Source organism: Medicago sativa, chromosome 6 (assembly GCF_051527215.1).
Source record: "Medicago sativa cultivar Bolivia chromosome 6, Bolivia_mono, whole genome shotgun sequence".
In the NCBI taxonomy this organism is placed as follows: Eukaryota; Viridiplantae; Streptophyta; class Magnoliopsida; order Fabales; family Fabaceae; genus Medicago; species Medicago sativa.
In genome coordinates this window covers 58,506,399-58,532,302 of record NC_140754.1, presented here as the reverse complement: position 1 = coordinate 58,532,302, position 25,904 = coordinate 58,506,399, and the positions used below count along the sequence as shown (strand labels likewise).

At 38.3% G+C, this 25,904-nt stretch overlaps 1 long non-coding RNA gene across 1 annotated transcript; it reads left to right on the top strand.

The window, feature by feature from the left end:
• The first annotated feature begins 9,135 nt into the window (after nt 1-9,135).
• On the top strand, nt 9,136-11,651 carry LOC146915933 (uncharacterized). The gene is made up of 2 exons (XR_015013626.1): nt 9,136-9,466; nt 11,364-11,651. It is a non-coding gene; the product is annotated as an uncharacterized LOC146915933 (long non-coding RNA).
• Nucleotides 11,652-25,904: the final 14,253 nt, after the last annotated feature.

Here is a 25,904-nt window from a genome sequence, read left to right as displayed (position 1 = left end):
GAACGGTTCTCTTGCTTCAAGTTCAAGAACTCAACTTCCTTCTTAGTCCTCAAATCCTCAGGAAAGTACTTCCTCAAAAACTCAGTCTTGAACCTAGTCCAAGTCACAGCTCCACCAGCCTCAAGCCTTCCCTTAGCATTGGTCCACCAATACTCAGCCTCCTCTGCAAGCATATGAGTAGCCAACCTGACCTTCTGGTCCTCACTAGTCACCATAGCACGGAAGATCCTCTCCATGGCTTGCACCCAACTCTGAGCTCCATCCGGGTCATATCTACCCTTGAACGTCGGCGGACTGTTTCGCAAGAAACGATCCAACCTTCGCTCCTCAGCCTCACCAGGATCACGATGACCCACTACCGCTTGCTCATTAGCCTGAGCCAACACCTAAGCCATCGAAGCCAAAGCCTGGGCAATCGCCGCATCATCTCTACCACCAGCCATCTCACTTCTACACAAAACCAACCAACAGATAAGAACAACAGCACAACAACACAAGAACAAGTACCGAAGGCAACTCATTACCATTCGCATACTAACAGGGTAAATCAACAAACACTAGTCTACTAGTCTGGACAAGACTAACCAGGCTCTGATACCAACTTGTAACACCCTATTTCTATTAAGCGGTAAAACGCGCGAATACATCAGAAATATTCTAGAAATAGATGTTACGTCTCTGAATAACCACAATTCATACATGCATAAGGATCATGTTATACCACATAGCAGCGGAATAATATATAATTCATAAACAATCTCTGGATCTCCAAACTAACTACAAATGTATCATCCAAATCTCAAATAATAGAATATCTCAACAACTCCGAAATACAAAGTCAAATAAACAACATGCAAAGATTATCCTAGATCAGAGCCCTAATCTAGACACTTGCATGAAAAAGAGGAACTCCACTCCTCGGCATCAACAAGCAACAACTAAGCATGCTGCACTCCATCTACCCGTCCATACAGAAAGGTAGGTGGTAAACCACTGAGGGTTAGCATTACATCATCATAATCCACTTAAAATTAATCAAGAAACTTTGAGAATGAAAGATACATTTAAGAACGATGGATAACAAACCATACACGTATTCACAAGTATTCTTAACATTCACATCATTCAATATCAACATCTCAAATTCATACCCACAAGTGTAACATACACACATCACAAAATCAACCATCTTAATCAACAATTAACAAATTCAATCATCAACTCAAATGCATTTCAATTCACCAACAAGTATGCAATGGCTCTAGACTCATCTAGATGCATGTGGTACCAATTCTCCTCAAGGTCGTCACCCATGATGCAACAAAAACATCATTATCAACGGCTATAGTCAACGGCAATATGGATATAACATCCGACACAACATATGATGCATGAACATATGACTCAATTCACTATGCATATGTTCACAACAATTCAACGGCTATAATCAACGGCTATAAGTCAACGACTATAATCATCATTCATCTATATCATATAGTTCATATCCCCACATAGTTCCTTACATTCCAAATAAAAGAACAATTACAACATATGATCACAAACATCATATTAATCACCTAACAACCATTCATACATCATCTCATAATCATATCAATCTAATCATAGAGGGTTCATAAGCATTTCATCGGCCAAATGCGACGAATTCACGAAGAACTCAAAGTTTGTCTCATTTTATCACTTTTCACCAAAATTTTCCATTTTCAAAGCAAAACAAGTTAGACCCAACACATCATAGTTTGAAAACCATAATTGAACTTATAGAATCCAAGTTTGAAAGTAGGAAGCAATCCATAAGGTTTGGGTTGACTTAAAAGTGGTTATGCGGAGTTTTCGTAAAATTTCTCTAAGACATCCTTAGAGTGTTTTCCTCATAACTTAAAATCCATGAATCATTTTCAAGTCAAACCAAAGCCATTGGAAAGCTAACAAAATTATCTAAAACTTTCATGTTTACACCAAAGGCCAATTCAAAGCAGAAATGGGTGAAAAAGTACAAAAAACGCAGAAACCGAAGTTCTGTCAACACGCACGGCCCGTGCCATGCACGGGCACGGCCGTGCCATGCACGGGCACGGCCGTGCCAAAAGGTACAGAAAGTTAGCACGGCCCGTGCCATGCACGGCACGGCCGTGCTCGATTGACAGCACAGCTTTTTCTTCGTTTTTCCGTTTTCACCATTTCGCGCATAAAATTCAAACTGTTAATCGAATTTCGATGCCGCTTTCGTCTACATGCTCCTGACACTTAGCTCTATCATAATCTACAGAAAAATTCAAGTTTCAACCATCCCAAAATCATTTCTCCCAAACCTCGCATAATCACTTATTTGCAAAAACACTTAAACACCGGCATCTCACACGAAAAACCCGTTTTCTCCCAAACGACTCGACTAACACAATCACAACATGAAAACAGAAATTATACCAAGTCAAATTCATCCAACAACATCAAAAACTCAGTCAAGAACTTCATATTTCAAAAGTTCATTTTGGTCCTTCACATGAACATCTTAGCACAACTTCACCAATTCAAACAACAACTTCACAAAATGGAATACCCATGGTATAAATTAACAACAACAACATATCTAATTCATCAACAACCTCATTCAAACATGAATCCATCACTAATCAACCACAACAACACTAATTTATATCATTTTGAGCAAAATCAACAAAGTATACATATAAACATATATTGAGCATGTAATTTCATCAACAACAACTTGATTATCAACAAATCATGTCCTCAAACATAACAACAACAATCATGCACGAATTTACACCAATTAAAATCAATTCATCAATTTCACAAAATGGGTAGAAATGAAAAGTTAGGGATTATGGTTGAAATCTAACCCTCTTACCTCTAGCACCAAGATTCTCTAACCCAAGCTTCAATTTAGCTCCTAGATGATGAATCCCTCTTGCCTCTAACCCTTGCACTTGTTCTTCTCTCTAGCCTCTATCTCTTATCTTCTCAAATGAAAAATGAAATGAAAATGTTGTAACCCTATCTCTTCTCACTAACATTAGTTTATAAAGGCTCACTTAGTGGGCTTATCTCACAAACCTTAATGGGCCTAACCCATTTCTAATTCAACCTCTAAAATGTTACTACTCACTTACCGGTAAAATATAACACTAACGGTCACTTAACGGTAATTAAAATAATTACTACACCCTCTCTAGTAACTTGGTAAAAGAATAACTTCCACTAAACACTAAAAAAAATAACTTTCTGCAAAATTACAAAATTGCCACTGCCCTCAAAATGACCAAAATGCCCCTAAGTCCAAAATGACTAAAATACCCTTCTAACACCGAATTCTACGATTCCCAACCAAAAATACACACAGAGGCAAATAATCACATAAGATCACATATAACACACATAAATAAATAATAAAATAAAATTAGCGAAAATCGGGCTGTTACAATTATAGTCGTTGACTTATAGCCGTTGATTATAGCCGTTGAATCGTTGTGAACATATGCATAGTGAATTGAGTCATATGTTCATGCATCATATGTCGTGTCGGATGTTATATCCATATTGCCGTTGACTATAGCCGTTGATAATGATGTTTTTGTTGCATCATGGGTGACAAACTTGAGGAGAATTGGTACCACATGCATCTAGATGAGTCTAGAGCCATTGCATACTTGTTGGTGAATTGAAATGCATTTGAGTTGATGATTGAATTTGTTAATTGTTGATTAAGATGGTTGATTTTGTGATGTGTGTATGTTACACTTGTGGGTATGAATTTGAGATGTTGATATTGAATGATGTGAATGTTAAGAATACTTGTGAATACGTGTATGGTTTGTTATCCATCGTTCTTAAATGTATCTTTCATTCTCAAAGTTTCTTGATTAATTTTAAGTGGATTATGATGATGTAATGCTAACCCTCAGTGGTTTACCACCTACCTTTCTGTATGGACGGGTAGATGGAGTGCAGCATGCTTAGTTGTTGCTTGTTGATGCCGAGGAGTGGAGTTCCTCTTTTTCATGCAAGTGTCTAGATTAGGGCTCTGATCTAGGATAGTCTTTGCATGTTGTTTATTTGACTTTGTATTTCGGAGTTGTTGAGATATTCTGTTATTTGAGATTTGGATGATACATTTGTAGTTAGTTTGGAGATCCAGAGATTGTTTATGAATTATATATTATTCCGCTGCTATGTGGTATAACATGATCCTTATGCATGTATGAATTGTGGTTATTCGGAGACGTAACATCTATTTCTAGAATATTTCTGATGTATTCGCGCGTTTTACCGCTTAATAGAAATAGGGTGTTACAAGTTGGTATCAGAGCCGTGGTCAGTCTTGTCCAGACTAGTAGACTAGTGTTTGTTGATTTACCCTGTTAGTATACGAATGGTAATAAGTTGCCTTCGGTACTTGTTCTTGTGTTGTTGTGCTGTTGTTCTTATCTGTTGGTTGGTTTTGTGTAGAAGTGAGATGGCTGGTGGTAGAGATGATGCGGCGATTGCCCAGGCTTTGGCTTCGATGGCTCAGGTGTTGGCTCAGGCTAATGAGCAAGCGGCAGTGGGTCATCGTGATCCTGGTGAGGCTGAGGAGCGAAGGTTGGATCGTTTTTTGCGAAACAGTCCGCCGACGTTCAAGGGTAGATATGACCCGGATGGAGCTCAGAGTTGGGTGCAAGCCATGGAGAGGATCTTCCGTGCTATGGTGACTAGTGAGGACCAGAAGGTCAGGTTGGCTACTCATATGCTTGCAGAGGAGGCTGAGTATTGGTGGACCAATGCTAAGGGAAGGCTTGAGGCTGGTGGAGCTGTGACTTGGACTAGGTTCAAGACTGAGTTTTTGAGGAAGTACTTTCCTGAGGATTTGAGGACTAAGAAGGAAGTTGAGTTCTTGAACTTGAAGCAAGAGAACCGTTCAGTGGCTGAGTATGCAGCAAAGTTTGAGGAGCTTTCGAGGTTTTGTCCGTACATCAATGCGGAGGATGCTACGGTCTCTAAGTGTGTGAAGTTCGAGAGCGGTTTGAGGCCCGATATCTATCAGTACATGTGTATTCAGGAGATCCGAGACTTTGATACTTTGGTGCATAAGTGTCGCATGTTTGATGAAGCTGGAAAGGTCAAGGTGAATCATTATAAGGCGATGAATGAGTAGAAAGGAAAGAGTCATGGATTTGGGAAGCCGTACAACAAGGACAAAGGAAAGAAGAGGGAATCTGGTGGAGGCTCTAAGCCGAACGTTGCTGATGTGAGATGCTACAAGTGTGGAATCTTGGGTCATTACTCTAGTGATTGTCGCAAGGGTGATAGTTGCTACAAGTGTGGACAGAAGGGTCACAAGGCATTTGAGTGCAAGAAGGATATTACTTGTTTCAACTGTGGTGAAGAGGGTCATCTTAGTACTAAGTGTACCCAGCCGAAGAAGGCGGCGGGGAAGGTGTTTGCATTGAATGCGGAAGAGGTGGAGCATCCGGATAATCTCATCCGAGGTATGTGTTTTTATCAATAGTACTCCTTTGATTGCAATTATTGATACTGGTGCTACTCATTCTTTTATTGCGGCTAGTTGTGTTGAGCGTTTGGGTTTGGTTGTGACACCGTTGTCGCGGGGGATGGTTATCGATACCCCGGCTAGTGGTTCGGTGACTACTTCCTTAGTATGTGCTAAGTGTCCTGTTAGTTTTGGTAACGTGGATTTTGAGTTGGATCTTATGTGTCTTCCATTGAAGCATATGGACGTAATTTTCGGTATGGATTGGATGTTGACTTTTGGTGTTAACATTAATTGTTTGACCAAGAGTGTAACGTTTTCTAAGCCGGTGGCTGAGGAAGGTGGGAAGTTCTTGACCGCGGAGCAAGTGAAGAAGTCCTTGGATGGTGAAGCTAGTGTGTTCATGATGTTTGCTTCCTTGAAGGAAAGTAGTGAGAAAGGAGTTGGTGATTTGCCGGTAGTGCAAGAGTTTCCAGAAGTTTTTCCGGACGACATTACCGAATTATCGCCGGAGAGGGAAGTTGAGTTTGCAATTGATTTGGTTCCGGGAACGAGTCCTATTTCGATTGCGCCGTATCGGATGTCTGCATTAGAGTTGGGTGAGTTGAAGAAGCAGTTGGAGGAGTTTCTTGAGAAACAGTTTATCAGGCCAAGTGTTTCGCCGTGGGGAGCTCCTGTGTTGTTGGTTAAGAAGAAGGATGGTAGCATGAGGTTGTGTGTGGATTATCGGCAGTTGAACAAGGTGGCAATCAAGAATCGGTATCCGCTTCCGAGGATTGATGATTTGATGGATCAGTTGGTTGGTGCAGAAGTGTTCAGCAAGATTGATTTGAGATCAGGATATCATCAGATTAGAGTGAAGGCGGAAGATATATCCAAAACTGCGTTCAGAACGAGGTATGGACACTATGAGTATTCTGTGATGCCATTTGGAGTGTCTAATGCGCCAGGTGTCTTCATGGAGTATATGAATAGAATATTTCATCCATTTCTGGACCGTTTTGTGGTGGTGTTTATAGATGATATTTTGGTGTATTCCAAGTCGGAGGAAGAGCATGCCGAGCATTTGAGGATTGTGTTGGGAGTGTTGAAGGAGAAGAGGTTGTTTGCTAAGTTGTCGAAGTGTGAGTTCTGGTTGCGGGAAGTGAGTTTCCTTGGTCATGTGATTTCTAAAGGTGGTATTGTCGTAGATCCGTCGAAGGTTGATACAGTGTTGCGGTGGGAATCACCTAAGTATGTTTTTGAGGTTAGAAGCTTCCTTGGATTGGCAGGTTATTATCGGAGGTTCATTGAGGGATTCTCTAAGTTGGCGTTGCCATTGACGCAGTTGACTCGGAAAGGACAAGCTTATGTTTGGGATGCTAAGTGTGAAGAGAGTTTCCAAGAGTTGAAGAAGAGGTTGACGTCAGCTCCAGTGTTGATTTTGCTGAATCCGAAGGAATCGTTTGTTGTGTATTGTGATGCTTCTAAGATGGGTCTTGGTGGTGTGCTTATGCAGAATCGTCAGGTTGTGGCTTATGCTTCGAGGCAGTTGAAAGTGCATGAGAAGAATTATCCGACTCATGACTTGGAATTAGCGGCCGTTGTGTATGTGTTGAAGATTTGGAGGCATTATCTGTATGGTTCTAAGTTTGAAGTGTTTAGTGACCATAAGAGTTTGAAGTACTTGTTTGACCAGAAAGAGTTGAATATGAGGCAGAGGGGATGGTTGGAGTATCTTAAGGATTTTGACTTCCAGTTGAGCTATCATCCTGGAAAGGCCAATGTTGTTACTGATGCTTTGAGTAGAAAGTCGTTGCATGTGTCTGCTTTGATGGTGAAAGAGTTGGAGTTGATTGAGCAATTTCGAGACTTGAGTTTGGTTAGTGAGTTAACACCGAATGGTGTGAGGTTGGGAATGTTGAAGCTGACAAGTAATATTCTGGAGGAGATCAAGAATGGTCAGAAGGAAGATTTGGAACTTGTAGATCGAGTGGTGTTGGTTAATCAAGGCAAAGGTGGAGACTTTAGATTGGATGAGAACGATGTTTTGATGTTTCGTGATCGTGTGTGTGTGCCAAATGTACTTGAGCTTAAGAAGCAGATTTTGGAAGAAGGTCACAGAAGTAGTTTGAGTATTCATCCAGGAGCGACTAAGATGTATCAAGATTTGAAGAAGTTGTTTTGGTGGCCTGGAATGAAGAAGGATATTGCAGAGTTTGTGTATGCTTGTTTGGTTTGTCAGAAGTCTAAGATTGAACATCAGAAGCCGTTAGGTTTGATGCAACCGTTGTTCGTGCCAGAGTGGAAGTGGGATAGTATATCAATGGACTTTGTTGGAGCTTTGCCGAAGACTGCTAAGTGTTTTGATTCTATTTGGGTGATTGTTGATCGGTTGACGAAGTCGGCACATTTTGTTCCTATTAAGACCGGTATGTCTGTGGCTAAGTTGGCTAAGATCTACATTGATCAGATTGTTAGATTGCATGGTGTTCCTTCTAGTATTGTGTCAGATCGGGATCCGAGGTTTACTTCTAAGTTTTGGGAGAGTTTGCATGATGCTTTGGGAACTAAGTTGAGGTTAAGTTCTGCGTATCATCCCCAGACTAATGGTCAGACGGAGAAGACTATTCAGAGTTTGGAAGATTTGTTGAGAGCTTGTGTTTTAGAGCAAGGTGTCAGTTGGGTCGAATGTTTACCATTGATTGAGTTCACATACAACAACAGTTTTCATTCTAGTATCGGGATGGCACCGTTTGAAGCATTGTATGGTCGGAGGTGTAGAACTCCTTTGTGTTGGTATGAGTCAGGAGAGAGTGCTTTGTTAGGCCCGGAAGTTGTGAAAGAGACGACCGAGAAGGTTAAGATGATTCAAGAGAAGATGAGAGCGTCTCAGAGTAGGCAGAAGAGTTATCATGATAAGAGGAGGAAAGACCTTGAGTTTCAGGTTGGTGATCATGTATTCTTGAGAGTGAATCCTGTAACTGGTGTTGGTCGTGCTTTAAAGTGTCAGAAGTTGACTCCTCGTTTTGTTGGACCGTTTGAGATTATTGAGAAGGTTGGGGTTGTAGCGTATCGGATTGCGTTACCGCCATCATTGTCGAATCTTCATGATGTGTTTCATGTATCTCAGTTGAGGAAGTATGTGTATGATGCATCTCATGTGATTCAAGTGGATGATTTGGAAGTAAGGGATAATTTGACCGTTGAGACTTGGCCAGTGAGGATTGAGGATCGTGAAGTGAAGCGTTTGCGTGGCAAGGAGGTCGTTTTGGTTAAAGTGATTTGGGTTGGACCGACCAGTGAGAGTGCCACTTGGGAATCGGAGAGTAGGATGAGGGTTGCGTATCCAGAGTTGTTTCCTTCAGGTAATTTTCGAGGGCGAAAATTCTTTTTAGTGGGGGAGAGTTGTAACAGCCCGATTTTCGCTAGTTTTATTTTATTATTTATTTATGTGTGTTATATGTGCTCTTATGTGATTATTTGCCTCTGTGTGTATTTTTGGTTGGGAATCGTAGAATTCGGTGTTAGAAGGGTATTTTAGTCATTTTGGACTTAGGGGCATTTCGGTCATTTTGAGGGCAGTGGCAATTTTGTAATTTTGCAGAAAGTTATTTTGTTCAGTGTTTAGTGGAAGTTATTATTTTACCAAGTTACTAGAGAGGGTGTAGTAATTATTTTAATTACCGTTAAGTGACCGTTAGTGTTATATTTTACCGGTAAGTGAGTAGTAACATTTTTGAGGTTGAATTAGAAATGGGTTAGGCCCATTAAGGTTTGTGAGATAAGCCCATTAAGTGAGCCTTTATAAACTAATGTTAGTGAGAAGAGATAGGGTTACAACATTTTCATTTCATTTTTCATTTGAGAAGATAAGAGATAGAGGCTAGAGAGAAGAACAAGTGCAAGGGTTAGAGGCAAGAGGGATTCATCATCTAGGAGCTAAATTGAAGCTTGGGTTAGAGAATCTTGGTGCTAGAGGTAAGAGGGTTAGATTTCAACCATAATCCCTAACTTTTCATTTCTACCCATTTTGTGAAATTGATGAATTGATTTTAATTGGTGTAAATTCGTGCATGATTGTTGTTGTTATGTTTGAGGACATGATTTGTTGATAATCAAGTTGTTGTTGATGAAATTACATGCTCAATATATGTTTATATATATACTTTGTTGATTTTGCTCAAAATGATATAAATTAGTGTTGTTGTGGTTGATTAGTGATGGATTCATGTTTGAATGAGGTTGTTGATGAATTAGATATGTTGTTGTTGTTAATTTATACCATGGGTATTCCATTTTGTGAAGTTGTTGTTTGAATTGGTGAAGTTGTGTTAAGATGTTCATGTGAAGGACCAAAATGAACTTTTGAAATATGAAGTTGTTGACTGAGTTTTTGATGTTGTTGGATGAATTTGACTTGGTATAATTTCTGTTTTCACGTTGTGGTTGTGTTAGTCGAGTCGTTTGGGAGAAAACGGGTTTTTCGTGTGAGATGCCGGTGTTTAAGTGTTTTTGCAAATAAGTGATTATGCGAGGTTTGGGAGAAATGATTTTGGGATGGTTGAAACTTGAATTTTTCTGTAGATTATGATAGAGCTAATTGTCAGGAGCATGTAGGCGAAAACGGCATCGAAATCCGATTAACAGTTTGAATTTTATGCGCGAAATGGTGAAAAAGGAAAAACGAAGAAAAAGCTGTGCTGTCAATCGAGCACGGCCGTGCCGTGCATGGCACGGGCCGTGCTAACTTTCTGTACCTTTTGGCACGGCCGTGCCCGTGCATGGCACGGGCCGTGCGTGTTGACAGAACTTCGGTTTCTGCGTTTTTTGTACTTTTTCACCCATTTCTGCTTTGAATTGGCCTTTGGTGTAAACATGAAAGTTTTAGATAATTTTGTTAGCTTTCCAATGGCTTTGGTTTGACTTGAAAATGATTCATGGATTTTAAGTTATGAGGAAAACACTCTAAGGATGTCTTACGAAAACTCCGCATAACCACTTTTAAGTCAACCCAAACCTTATGGATTGCTTCCTACTTTCAAACTTGGATTCTATAAGTTCAATTATGGTTTTCAAACTATGATGTGTTGGGTCTAACTTGTTTTGCTTTGAAAATGGAAAATTTTGGTGAAAAGTGATAAAATGAGACGAACTTTGAGTTCTTCGTGAATTCGTCGCATTTGGCCGATGAAATGCTTATGAACCCTCTATGATTAGATTGATATGATTATGAGATGATGTATGAATGGTTGTTAGGTGATTAATATGATGTTTGTGATCATATGTTGTAATTGTTCTTTTATTTGGAATGTAAGGAACTATGTGGAGATATGAACTATATGATATAGTTGAATGATGATTATAGCCGTTGACTTATAGCCGTTGATTATAGCCGTTGAATTGTTGTGAACATATGCATAGTGAATTGAGTCATATGTTCATGCATCATATGTAGTGTCGGATGTTATATCCATATTGCCGTTGACTATAGCCGTTGATAATGATGTTTTTGTTGCATCATGGGTGACGACCTTGAGGAGAATTGGTACCACATGCATCTAGATGAGTCTAGAGCCATTGCATACTTGTTGGTGAATTGAAATGCATTTGAGTTGATGATTGAATTTGTTAATTGTTGATTAAGATGGTTGATTTTGTGATGTGTGTATGTTACACTTGTGGGTATGAATTTGAGATGTTGATATTGAATGATGTGAATGTTAAGAATACTTGTGAATACGTGTATGGTTTGTTATCCATCGTTCTTAAATGTATCTTTCATTATCAAAGTTTCTTGATTAATTTTAAGTGGATTATGATGATGTAATGCTAACCCTCAGTGGTTTACCACCTACCTTTCCGTATGGACGGGTAGATGGAGTGCAGGATGCTTAGTTGTTGCTTGTTGATGCCGAGGAGTGGAGTTCCTCTTTTTCATGCAAGTGTCTAGATTAGGGCTCTGATCTAGGATAGTCTTTGCATGTTGTTTATTTGACTTTGTATTTCGGAGTTGTTGAGATATTCTGTTATTTGAGATTTGGATGATACATTTGTAGTTAGTTTGGAGATCCAGAGATTGTTTATGAATTATATATTATTCCGCTGCTATGTGGTATAACATGATCCTTATGCATGTATGAATTGTGGTTATTCGGAGACGTAACATCTATTTCTAGAATATTTCTGATGTATTCGCGCGTTTTACCGCTTAATAGAAATAGGGTGTTACATGACCCACATGTTCCGCTGTGAGTTCTGGATATCACTTCATAAGTAGTCTCTATTTGCTTCTGGCCAGTGTGTTTCAACTTAGGAGAAAACGAAGAAAAAGCTAACACAATTCAACCCCCCCCCCCCCCCCTTCTTGTGATTTTCTCACCTTCAGTGTAGTATTGGTTTCGACAGCATATGTTTGATTATGTAAAAATGAGAATAAACATAAACATCAATAAGCTTTATATATTGTTTTAAGTTTCATACAAGAGAAATACAAACAGAGGCACAATTTTCACTTGGGTGGTACCTTGTCTCGGCATCATTTAAAATCCTACTAAGATAATAGATGGCTTTTTCTACGCCATTTTCATCTTCTTGAGCTAGCATACTTCCAATAGTATTGTCTGAAGCAGCTATATACAATTTCATCACTTTATCCCTAATGGGAGGTAACAAAACAGGTGGGTTCATTAAATAAGCCATGATCTCTTCAAAATATTTTTGATGTTGTGGTTCCCATTTGAATACATCTTCTTTCATGAATCGAAGTAATGGCGAAAATTCTTCAGTTTTGCCACTTAGATTTGAAATAAATCTTCTAAGAAAGTTCATTTTCCACAACAAAGATTGGAGTTCTTTCTTTGACGACGGCGGCTTTACCTCCAAAACCGCTTTCGTTTGGTTTTGATTTATTTCAATGCCTTTTTTGTGCACAACAAAACCTTAGAAATCACCTGCATGAACACCAAAGGCACATTTCAATGGATTCATTTTCAATCCATATTTTTTCATCCTTTCGAATGATCTCTAAAAGTGATCTAAATGATCCTTTTCAGCACAAGATTTGATAAAAATGTCATCTATGTAGACCTGCATAAACTTCCCTATAAAGTCGTGAAACATAGAATTCATTGCTCTTTGATAACACGCACCAGCATTTTTTAATCCAAAAGGTATCATTATCCATTCATAACAACCTAGAGCCCCAGGACATCTAAAAGCAGTTTTCGATACGTCTTCTTTAGCAATATAAATTTGATTATAGCCAGAATAACCATCTAGCATACTTAAATATTCAAAACCTACTACCGAGTCGACAAGCATTTTTGCCACCGGCATATGATATTCATCCTTAGGTGTAGCTTGGTTCAAGTCTCTAAAATCAATAAAGACTCTAAGAGTCCCATTTTTCTTAACAACGGGGACTATATTAGCTAACCAATCTATGTACCTTGCAGTTCTAATGAAGCCGCATTTCAATAGTTTTTCGATCTCTTCCTTAACCTTGAATTGGATTTCTGGCGCAAATCTTCTTGGAGTTTGTTTCACTGGCTTTTTGTCAGGGTTGATGGGCAGTTTGAGTTATACAACGTCTTGACTTAGATCTGGCATCTCATGATAATCCCAAGCGAAACAATCTTTGTTCTTTTTCAAGAGCTCGATAATTTGAGCCTTGAAATTTTTGTCAATTTTGGTGCTAATATATGTAGGTCTTTTGACCGTACCATCACCTAGATCAACTTCTTCCAAAGGGTCTTGTTGCTGCATTTTCTTGGCTGGTCCCATAGGATCTTTTTCAAAACCTAAAGGATCATCGTTGTAGATGCAGCCTAACCTCTGGTTTTCCATCGAACTATATTGAAAATTATCATTAACCTTTTTGATATATTCTTCTTGTTCGATCTCTGCTTCTAGAGCCGCTTTTTCTTTGATTTCAGCTACATAAGCCGTAATCTTGTCCCAAACATTAGGTTCAGACATGGTTAATTATCATTGTCTTCCCACCCAGTTGGTGGAATTCCAAGGCGTCCCCAAATTGAAGCTTTCAAATAAGCATAAGCCCTGGTTCTGAATACGCCTCCTTCATCAGTAACCTCTTTCTTCCAAGTGAAACCATCTTCAGGGTGGAGTTTCATGGACCAAAGAAAGTTGTTTTGGTCTTCATAACCAAGTTCAGAAGCAGTACATGGAACGATCTTCGCCAATTTTTTGTCAAAGGTCTTTTTAGTGATAGTGTCGACCTCAGCAAGAAAGTAACTTTGGTCAGCTTCTATGTTCTTCAAAACTCCATCTTCTTTCCAAAGGCTGAGTCTTTGATGCAAAGTTGAAGGGACAACACCGACACCATGTATCCACTATCTTCCTGATAACAGATTGTAGTTAGCTTTGGAAGCAACTACTAGGAAAAGTGTTGATCTCTTCACGGTCCCCCACCACTAAGTCAACTTCGACAGCTCCAAAATAACTTCTAGACTTTCCTTCATAGTTAGAAAGTATGACATTGTGTGGCTTCAAATCAGGCTCTAAGAAACCAATTTTTTTCAAGTGAAACTGCGGCAACAAATTTACAGCAGCACCACCATCAATAAGTACTTTGTTAATTCCAACGTCATTAATCTTTGCTTGGATAAACAAAGACTTAAGATGACTCTTCATGAGTTGATTAGGTTTCTCGAACACTGCCTGTTTGCCTTCAAAGCAACCATTATCCATAACATAATAGAATAGTGGTTTGTAAACAGCCATTTCTTCTGTGAAATTTCCCTCATCCTCAGTAATTTCTGATGTCACATCATACTCGATAGGGAGAATTGACACGGCGTAGATAACATCAAAATCTGCCTCAGAACTATTGAAGTTCGATGTCATTTCATCATCTTCTTTTGTAAAGTTTTCTTTCACTACAGAAACAGGAGGAAAATTCCTCTCAATGGCAGGTTTCCTTGTTACTTCAGAAACAACCACGTGATTTTATTTCCTAGTATTGGTAATGTCCTTCAAAACATCTTCCATTTTCTGGCGTTGGAATCTACGCCATTGAGTTTTAGACATGGGATTTCTCCCTTTGTAATTATTGCTATAGGAAAATCTCTTTGAATCTGATGTTTCCTTCTGAGCGTTAGTACTAGTAACTTTCTTCACCCACTTCGTAGGTGGATCATTGTAATTAGACTTTTTCCTGCCAAAGAATACCCATTTTTCAGCAATGATCTCGAAGGTGGAGTAAAAGTCCTCATTTGACTTTTCTTTGAAAATGTCTTTTGAGTCAAAGTCTTGTAAGTCAAATCACTTCTGTTGAAGTCAAACTTAGGCTTTCTATCAACCCACTTTCCTTTTCTCTTCGACTGAGGTCTGAAGCCTTCAATGTTTCTTGCAGCTTCTTTGTCGAAGACAACACTACATCTAGGGCATAGCATGGTTGTTGAATTTGAGATCTTACATCTCTTCAGGAAATCAACCAAATCCTCTTCCGATGTTGGATATGCATCTTTCATCTTTTCAACGTATTGGTCTTCAGTAACCATTTCGTTGTCGCAAACATGGTCATCAGTAACCATCTCCACATCATTCTTTTGATAGTTTTTGATATTTTTGGGTTTCCCCAAACTTCCAGCCACGCTTTCAGCAGCTTCGATGACATTGACATCAGCTATCTCAACATACATAGAGTTTGCTTATTTGAGAGGATTTGTGTAATGCCCTATTTCTATTAAAGCGATAAAACACGCAAATAAAACATTTATTCAAGAAATAGACGCTACGTCTGCAACAAAAATCGAACAACATGCATTTATAAAAAAACTCTCAACAGTCGTAGTGGATATAAATCATACATCACCCAAGTATACGTGACATAAGATCAACATACATCCAAAAATAAATTCTCCAAAACCTGACAAATGGGCAACATCTCGATAACAAATAAATCCAACGAAACATAAAAACCGACGTCCTAATCAGAGCCTAATTTAAGACTCCAAGAAACAATAACGGAGATTAGCTCCCGCTATCCAAGCACTCACCAAAAAGAAAACTACTCTTGCACTCCGTCTACCCATTCATACATACAGGTAGGCGGTCAAAACCACTGGGGGTTAGCTTCACATCAAACATAATCAAAATAAACAATTGGGAATATTGCAATCAAATTAAACTTTAAATGGTGAACAAGGATGTAACAGCCCGATTTTTCGCTAGATTTATTTTATTTATTATTTATGTGTGCTATACGTGCTGATGTGTGATTATTTGCCTCTGTGTGTATTTTTGGTTGGGATTCGTAGAATCCGGTGTTAGAAGGGTATTTTAGACATTTTGGACTTAGGGGTATTTTGGTCATTTTGAGGGCAGGGGTAATTTTGTAATTTTTGCTGAAAGTTATTTTTAGTGCTTAGTGAGGGTTTTATTTTACTAAGTGTTGGAGAGTGTAGTAATTATTTTAATTACCATTAAGTGACCGTTAGTGTTATAATTTACCATTAAGTGAGTAGTGACATTTTGAGTGTTAGAATAGAAATGGGTTAGGCCCATTAAGGTTTAAGAGATAAGCCCAATTGAGTAGAGCTAGTATATAAACTCTAGTTGTTGGTGAAACTAGGTTTTACAAACATTTATCATTTCATTTCATTTGAGAGAAGAGATAGAGATAGAGAGAAGAAAGGGTTTGAAGAGATTGAAGAGGAAGGTTAGAGCTAGAAGAGGGATTCATCATCTAGGAGCTAAATTGAAGCTTGGGGTAGAGATTCTTGGTGTTAGAGGTAAGAGGGTTAGATTTCAACCATAATTCATATCTTTTTCTCTTTACCCATTTTGTTAAATTGATGAATTGAATCTAATTGTTGTAAAATTCGTGCATAATTGTTGTTGTTATGTTTGGGAACATGATTTATATCATAATTGCATGTTAGTATGTGAATTAACATGTTTAAATGCAGAGTTGTTGGTGCTTTGTGTTCTTGAGCAAGTTTGATGAGAAATGAAGTTGTGATAATCAATTGTGCATGAATTTGTGTTCATTAGTTGTTGTTATTGATTTGAAACATGTTGTTGTTGGATTGGTGCTTTGGGTATTAAGATTGATGATTTGATGAAGAGATTTTGGGTTGTTGTTGAAAGTTGAGGAAGTGATGATATTTTGGTGAATTTTGTTATGTTGATGAATTTGATGTGTTGATGTGTTAATCTCAAAACTTATGCAAGTTTAAGTGTTTTGAAGTTTATGTGACCTATGAACATCTTTGGGATTGAGTTTTGAGGTTGGGATGATCAAAATTGGGATTTTGGGGTAAAAAGGGGTTGGAACCGTCACATTTTGAACTGCTGTGAAGCCCAGAATCGGCCACCGATTTGCCAAAATCGGCCACCGATTTCTGGGTTGATTTTCCAGTTTTGACTCGGGAAAAATCGGCCACCGATTTCCCAAAATCGGCCACCGATTTTGTCAGGCAAAACTGGGAAATATTCACGTTTTTCACCCTTTTTCGTTTTGAATTGGCTTTTGGTGTAAACATGAAAGTTGTAGATAATTTTGTTATCTTTCCAATGGCTTTGGTTTGACTTGAAAATGATTTTTGGTTTTTGAGTTATGATGGAAATACTCCAAGGAGGTCTTAGAGACATTTTACGAAAAATCTGCATAACTATTTCTAAGTCGACCCAAACCTTATGGATTGCTTCTAAACTTCGAAACTTGAGTTTTATGAGTTCAATAAAGGTGTTTAATGGTATTTAAACTATGATGTGGTGAATCTAACTTGTTTTGATTTGAAAATGGAAATTTTTGTGAAAAGTGATAAAGGGAGACGAACCTTGTGATTTTCATGAATTAATCGTATTTGGCCGATGAAATGCTTATGTAACCTCTACTGCACACATATGTGAATTGTGAGAATACAAGGCATAGGCAATTGAGCTTGTTTACTTGGTTTTGACTCAAATGTTCAATTAATTCATTGTTGCGATTTTGAGAGACGAACTTGACTAAAGATGACTTTTGTGAATCAATTGATTGTGAATCTTTTATGGAGAGTTATTATATGTTGATTTATGTGGAGATGATTGATGATGTATATATGTGACAATTATATGTTGATTGAATTGTGGATGTTGTTAGTGATTGTATAAATGTCAAGTGGTGGTGAATTGTTGTCGATGCATATATACTAATTGAATGGTGATGAACATGTTTATGTTATGTTGTTTGTTGAACATGTTAATGTTGATTGTTGGTGGTATAATTATGTGACAACTTCATGTTGTGTGATTTTTGATGATTGTTGGTGATTGTATATATATTAAATTGGTGGTGACTGGTTGATGATTGCATATATACAAGTATTGGTGATGGTGAGGTGACTATTGTTTGTGTGAACATATGCATTTGTAGTTGAGTCATATGTTCATGCATTCATGACTGATGGTGGTGGATTTTATATCCAAGACTGATGGTGGCGGATTTTATATCCAATTGAGGTGAGTCCGATGTTTTTGTTGCATCAAAGGTGACGACCTTGAGGTGTTTTGGTACCACATGCATCTAGAGAAGAGTCTAGAACATTGCATGCATTTGAATAATTGATGAGTTGTGTCATAATTGAATATATGACTTGGTGAATTTGTGTATTGGTGAAATTTGGCGAATGTTGTGATTATGTGGATTGGTGTATATGTACATTGGTGAATTTTGTGGATGGTTGTGACTAATTGTATTATGCTCTAATTGCATGTCTTAATTGTTTGTGCTTATACTCTTGGTGAATCAATTTATGATGGTTATTTTAATAATAATGATGAGGTGAGATTTGTATATGTATATATATATACATATATGATGTGGTGATGTTCTTTGATAATGATGATGGCTTGCTTATAACTTCGATATGACAAATTGTACTTGTTGAGATAAGCATGCTAGATGAGTAATGAAGTGAGTAATGTTTTCATTGATTGATGTTGATAAATGATGAGCTTTTGTTGATGACTTGATTAGAGGTTGAATATGCATGCTATGCTATGATAATAATGTGATAGCTTGAAATGTAAGTGATGGGGGATAATAATAATCATGTGATGCTAGTGTTCTAGAAGGAAGGGTTATGTATATGTGATACGTGTATGATACACTTGTTGATATGAACTTGGAATGATGATATGGAATGGTTTTGAATGGTATGAGAATCATGAATACTTGTGAATACATGTATGATTTGTTATTCTGTATTCTTGAATATATCTTTCATTTCCAATGTTCTTGTTTAAATCTTTGATGGATTATGATGATGTAATGCTAACCCTCAGTGGTCTGTGGTGGACAGCCTACCTTTCTGTATGGACGGGTAGACGGCGTGCATGATGCTTAGTCTGTTCTGCTTGATGATGCCGAGGAGTGGAGTTCCTCTTTATTTGCAAATGTCTAGATTAGGGCTCTGATCTAGGATAGTTCTTGCATGTTTCTTTATTGACTATGTATTTTGGAGTTGAGATATTGTTACATTTGAGATATGGAGGATATATTTTTATTAAATTGAGATTGGGAGATGTTTATGGATTATATGTGTATGTTCCGCTGCTATGTGATGTGACATGATCTTTATGCATGTATGTATTGTGGTTTATTCGAAGACGTAGCATCTATTTCTAGAATATGGTTGTATATTCGCGCGTTTTACCGCTTATTAGAAATAGGGTGTTACAAGTTGGTATCAGAGCCGTGGTCGGTCTTGTCCAGACCAAAACCCATTGATTTTCCTGTTTGTATGCGACATGTACGGAAGTACTGTCGGTACTTGTTGTGTTGTTTCGTTCTTTTAGGTGGGTTTGAGCATAGTGGGGGAGTAGCAGGTTGTTTCAGGTTCGTTGGGTCTGGCAAGGGAAGGTATCTTTGGCTGCGGAGGCTCAGTTGGTTGTGATTTGTGTTAAGGTTCTTGTTGATTTTGAGTTGAATCTTGTGTGTCTTCCGTTGAAGCATATGGACGTAATTTTTGGTATGGATTGGATGTTGACTTTTGGTGTTAACATTAATTGTTTGACCAAGAGTATAACATTTTCTAAACCGGTAGCTGAAGAAGGTGGAAGGTTCTTAACCGCGGAGCAAGTGAAGAAGTCTTTGGATGGCGAAGCTTGTGTGTTCATGATGTTTGCTTCCTTGAAGGAGAATAGTGAAAAAGGAGTTGGTGATTTCCCGGTAGTGCAAGAATTTCCAGAAGTTTTTCCGGACGACATTACCGAGTTACCGCCGGAGAGGGAAGTTGAGTTTGCAATTGATTTGGTACCGGGAACGAGACCTATTTCGATTGCGCCTTATCGGATGTCTGCATCAGAATTGGGTGAGTTGAAGAAACAGTTGGAAGAGTTGCTCGAGAAACAGTTTATCAGGCCGAGTGTTTCGCCGTGGGGCGCTCCAGTGTTGTTGGTTAAGAAAAAAGATGGAAGCATGAGGTTGTGTGTGGATTATCGGCAGTTGAACAAGGTGACAATCAAGAATCGGTATCCGCTCCCGAGGATTGATGATTTGATGGATCAGTTGGTTGGTGCGGAAGTGTTTAGCAAGATTGATTTGAGATCAGGATATCATCAGATTAGAGTGAAGGTGGAAGATATATCCAAAACTGCGTTCAGAACGAGGTATGGACACTATGAGTATTCTGTGATGTCATTTGGAGTGTCTAATGCGCCAGGTGTCTTCATGGAATATATGAATAGGATATTTCATCCTTTTCTGGACCGTTTTGTGGTGGTGTTTATAGATGATATTTTGGTGTATTCGAAGTCTGAAGAAGAGCATGCCGAGCATTTGAGGATTGTGTTGGGAGTCTTGAAGGAGAATAAGTTGTTTGCTAAGTTGTCGAAGTGTGAGTTGTGGTTGCGGGAAGTGAGTTTCCTTGGTCATGTGATTTCTAAAGGTGGTATTGCCGTGGATCCGTCGAAGGTTGATGCAGTGTTGCAGTGGGAATCACCTAAGTCCGTATTTGAGGTTAGAAGCTTTCTTGGATTGGCAGGTTACTATCGGAGGTTCATTGAGGGATTCTCTAAGTTGGCGTTGCCATTGACGCAGTTGACTCGGAAAGGACAAGCTTATGTTTGGGATGCTAAGTGTGAGAAGAGTTTCCAAGAGTTGAAGAAGAGGTTGACTTCAGCCCCAGTGTTGATTTGGCCGAATCCGAAGGAATCTTTTGTTGTGTATTGTGATGCTTCTAAGATGGGTCTTGGTGGTGTGCTTATGCAGAATCGTCAGGTTGTGGCTTATGCTTCAAGGCAGTTGAAAGTGCATGAGAAGAATTATCCGACTCATGATTTGGAATTGGCAGCTGTTGTGTATGTATTGAAGATTTGGAGGCATTATCTGTATGATTCTAAGTTTGAGGTGTTCAGTGATCATAAGAGTTTGAAGTATCTGTTTGACCAGAAGGAGTTGAATATGAGGCAGAGGAGATGGTTAGAGTATCTTAAGGATTTCGATTTTCAGCTGAGCTATCATCCTGGAAAGGCCAATGTTGTTGCTGATGCTTTGAGTAGGAAGTCATTGCATATGTCCGCTTTGATGATGAAAGAGTTGGAGTTGATTAAGCAGTTTCGAGACTTGAGTTTAGTTAGCGAGTTAACGCCGGATGGTGTGAGGTTGGGAATGTTGAAGCTGACAAGTAATATTGTGGAGGAGATCAAGAATGGTCAGAAGGAAGATTTGGAACTTGTAGATCGAGTGGTGTTGGTTAATCAAGGCAAAGGTGGAGACTTTAGATTGGATGAGAACGGTGTTTTGATGTTTCGTGATCGTGTTTGTGTGCCAAGTGTTCTTGAGCTTAAGAGACAGGTTTTGGATGAAGGTCACAGAAGTAGTTTGAGTATTCATCCAGGAGTGACTAAGATGTATCAAGATCTGAAGAGGTTGTTTTGGTGGCCTGGAATGAAGAAAGAGATCGCAGAGTTTGTGTATGCTTGTTTGGTTTGTCAGAAGTCTAAGATTGAACATCAGAAGCCGTCAGGTTTGATGCAACCGTTGTTTGTGCCAGAATGGAAGTGGGATAGTATATCAATGGACTTTGTTGGAGCGTTGCCGAAGACTGCTAAGGGTTTGATTCTATTTGGGTGATTGTTGATCGGTTGACGAAGTCGGCACATTTTGTTCCTATCAAGACCGGTATGTCTGTGGCGAAGTTGGCCGAGATCTACATTGAGCAGATTGTTAGATTGCATGGTATTCCTTCTAGTATTGTGTCGGATCGGGATCCGAGGTTTACTTCTAAGTTTTGGGAGAGTTTGCAAGTTGCTTTGGGAACTAAGTTGAGGTTGAGTACTGCTTATCATCCTCAGACTGATGGTCAGACGGAGATGACTATTCAGAGTTTGGAAGATTTGTTGAGAGCTTGTGTGTTGCAGCAAGGTGTCATTTGGATTGAATGTTTACCGTTGATTGAGTTTACCTACAACAACAGTTTTCATTCTAGTATCGAGATGGCACCGTTTGAGGCTTTGTATGGCCGGAGGTGTAGAACTCCTTTGTGTTGGTATGAGTCAGGAGAAAGTGATTTGTTAGGACCAGAAGTTGTGCAAGAGACGACCAAGAAGGTTAAGATGATTCAAGAGAAGATGAAAGCGTCTCAGAGTAGACAGAAGAGTTATCATGATAAGAGGAGGAAGGATATTGAGTTTCAGGTTGGTGATCATGTGTTTTTGAGAGTGAATCCTGTAACCGGTGTTGGACGTGCTTTGAAGTGTCGGAAGTTGACTCCTCGTTTTGTTGGACCGTTTGAGATTGTTGAGAAGGTAGGGGTTGTAGCGTATCGGATTGCGTTACCACCATCTTTGTCGAATCTTCATGATGTGTTTCATGTGTCTCAATTGCGGAAGTATGTGTATGATGCGTCTCATGTGATTCAAGTGGATGATTTGGAAGTAAGAGATAATTTGACTGTTGAGACTTGGCCAGTGAGGATTGAGGATCGTGAAGTGAAACGTTTGCGTGGCAAGGAGGTCGTTTTCGTTAAAGTGATTTGGGTTGGACCGACTGGGGAGAGTGCCACTTGGGAAGCGGAAAGTAGGATGAGGGTTGCGTATCCAGAGTTGTTTCCTTCAGGTAATTTTCGAGGGCGAAAATTCTTTTTAGTGGGGGAGAGTTGTAACAACCCGATTTTTCGCTAGATTTATTTTATTTATTATTTATGTGTGCTATACGTGCTGATGTGTGATTATTTGCCTCTGTGTGTATTTTTGGTTGGGATTCGTAGAATCCGGTGTTAGAAGGGTATTTTAGACATTTTGGACTTAGGGGTATTTTGGTCATTTTGAGGGCAGGGGTAATTTTGTAATTTTTGCTGAAAGTTATTTTTAGTGCGTAGTGAGGGTTTTATTTTACTAAGTGTTGGAGAGTGTAGTAATTATTTTAATTACCATTAAGTGACCGTTAGTGTTATAATTTACCATTAAGTGAGTAGTGACATTTTGAGTGTTAGAATAGAAATGGGTTAGGCCCATTAAGGTTTAAGAGATAAGCCCAATTGAGTAGAGCTAGTATATAAACTCTAGTTGTTGGTGAAACTAGGTTTTACAAACATTTATCATTTCATTTCATTTGAGAGAAGAGATAGAGATAGAGAGAAGAAAGGGTTTGAAGAGATTGAAGAGGAAGGTTAGAGCTAGAAGAGGGATTCATCATCTAGGAGCTAAATTGAAGCTTGGGGTAGAGATTCTTGGTGTTAGAGGTAAGAGGGTTAGATTTCAACCATAATTCATATCTTTTTATCTTTACCCATTTTGTTAAATTGATGAATTGAATCTAATTGTTGTAAAATTCGTGCATAATTGTTGTTGTTATGTTTGGGAACATGATTTATATGATAATTGCATGTTAGTATGTGAATTAACATGTTTAAATGCATAGTTGTTGGTGCTTTGTGTTCTTGAGCAAGTTTGATGAGAAATGAAGTTGTGATAATGAATTGTGCATGAATTTGTGTTCATTAGTTGTTGTTGTTATTGATTTGAAACATGTTGTTGTTGGATTGGTGCTTTGGGTATTAAGATTGATGATTTGATGAAGAGATTTTGGGTTGTTGTTGAAAGTTGAGGAAGTGATGATATTTTGGTGAATTTTGTTATGTTGATGATTTTGATGTGTTGATGTGTTAATCTCAAAACTTATGCAAGTTTAAGTGTTTTGAAGTTTATGTGACCTATGAACATCTTTGGGATTGAGTTTTGAGGTTGGGATGATCAAAATTGGGATTTTGGGGTAAAAAGGGGTTGGAACCGTCACATTTTGAATTGCTGTGAAGCCCAGAATCGGCCACCGATTTGCCAAAATCGGCCACCGATTTCTGGGTTGATTTTCCAGTTTTGACTCGGGAAAAATCGGCCACCGATTTCCCAAAATCGGCCACCGATTTTGTCAGGCAAATCTGGGAAATATTCACGTTTTTCACCCTTTTTTGTTTTGAATTGGCTTTTGGTGTAGACATGAAAGTTGTAGATAATTTTGTTAGCTTTCCAATGGCTTTGGTTTGACTTGAAAATGATTTTTGGTTTTTGAGTTATGATGAAAATACTCCAAGGAGGTCTTAGAGACATTTTACGAAAAATTCGCATAACTATTTCTAAGTCGACCCAAACCTTATGGATTGCTTCTAAACTTCGAAACTTGAGTTTTATGAGTTCAATAAAGGTGTTTAATGGTATTTAAACTATGATGTGGTGAATCTAACTTGTTTTGATTTGAAAATGGAAATTTTTGTGAAAAGTGATAAAGGGAGACGAACCTTGTGATTTTCATGAATTAATCGTATTTGGCCGATGAAATGCTTATGTAACCTCTACTGCACACATATGTGAATTGTGAGAATACAAGGCATAGGCAATTGAGCTTGTTTACTTGGTTTTGACTAAATTGTTCAATTAATTCATTTATGCGATTTTGAGAGACGAACTTGACTAAAGATGACTTTTGTGAATCAATTGATCGTGAATCCTTTATGGAGAGTTATTATATGTTGATTTATGTGGAGATGATTGATGATGTATATATGTGACAATTATATGTTGATTGAATTGTGGATGTTGTTGGTGATTGTATAAATATCAAGTGGTGGTGAATTGTTGTCGATGCATATATACTAATTGAATGGTGATGAACATGTTTATGTTATGTTGTTTGTTGAACATGTTAAATGTTGATTGTTGGTGGTATAATTATGTGACAACTTCATGTTGTGTGATTTTTGATGATTGTTGGTGATTGTATATATATTAAATTGGTGGTGACTGGTTGATGATTGCATATATACAAGTATTGGTGATGGTGAGGTGATTATTGTTTGTGTGAACATATGCATTTGTAGTTGAGTCATATGTTCATGCATTCATGACTGATGGTGGTGGATTTTATATCCAAGACTGATGGTGGCGGATTTTATATCCAATTGAGGTGAGTCCGATGTTTTTGTTGCATCGAAGGTGACGACCTTGAGGTGTTTTGGTACCACATGCATCTAGAGAAGAGTCTAGAACATTGCATGCATTTGAATAATTGATGAGTTGTGTCATAACTGAATATATGACTTGGTGAATTTGTGTATTGGTGAAATTTGGCGAATGTTGTGATTATGTGGATTGGTGTATATGTACATTGGTGAATTTTGTGGATGGTTGTGACTAATTGTATTATGCTCTAATTGCATGTCTTAATTGTTTGTGCTTATACACTTGGTGAATCAATTTATGATGGTTATTTTAATAATAATGATGAGGTGAGATTTGTATATGTATATATATACATATATGATGTGGTGATGTTCTTTGATAATGATGATGGCTTGCTTATAACTTCGATATGACAAATTGTACTTGTTGAGATAAGCATGCTAGATGAGTAATGAAGTGAGTAATGTTTTCATTGATTGATGTTGATAAATGATGAGCTTTTGTTGATGACTTGATTAGAGGTTGAATATGCATGCTATGCTATGATAATAATGTGATAGCTTGAAATGTAAGTGATGGGGGATAATAATAATCATGTGATGCTAGTGTTCTAGAAGGAAGGGTTATGTATATGTGATACGTGTATGATACACTTGTTGATATGAACTTGGAATGATGATATGGAATGGTTTTGAATGGTATGAGAATCATGAATACTTGTGAATACATGTATGATTTGTTATTCTGTATTCTTGAATATATCTTTCATTTTCAATGTTCTTGTTTAAATCTTTGATGGATTATGATGATGTAATGCTAACCCTCAGTGGTCTGTGGTGGACCGCCTACCTTTCTGTATGGACGGGTAGACGGCGTGCAGGATGCTTAGTCTGTTTTGCTTGATGATGCCGAGGAGTGGAGTTGCTCTTTATTTGCAAGTGTCTAGATTAGGGCTCTGATCTAGGATAGTTCTTGCATGTTGCTTTATTGACTATGTATTTTGGAGTTG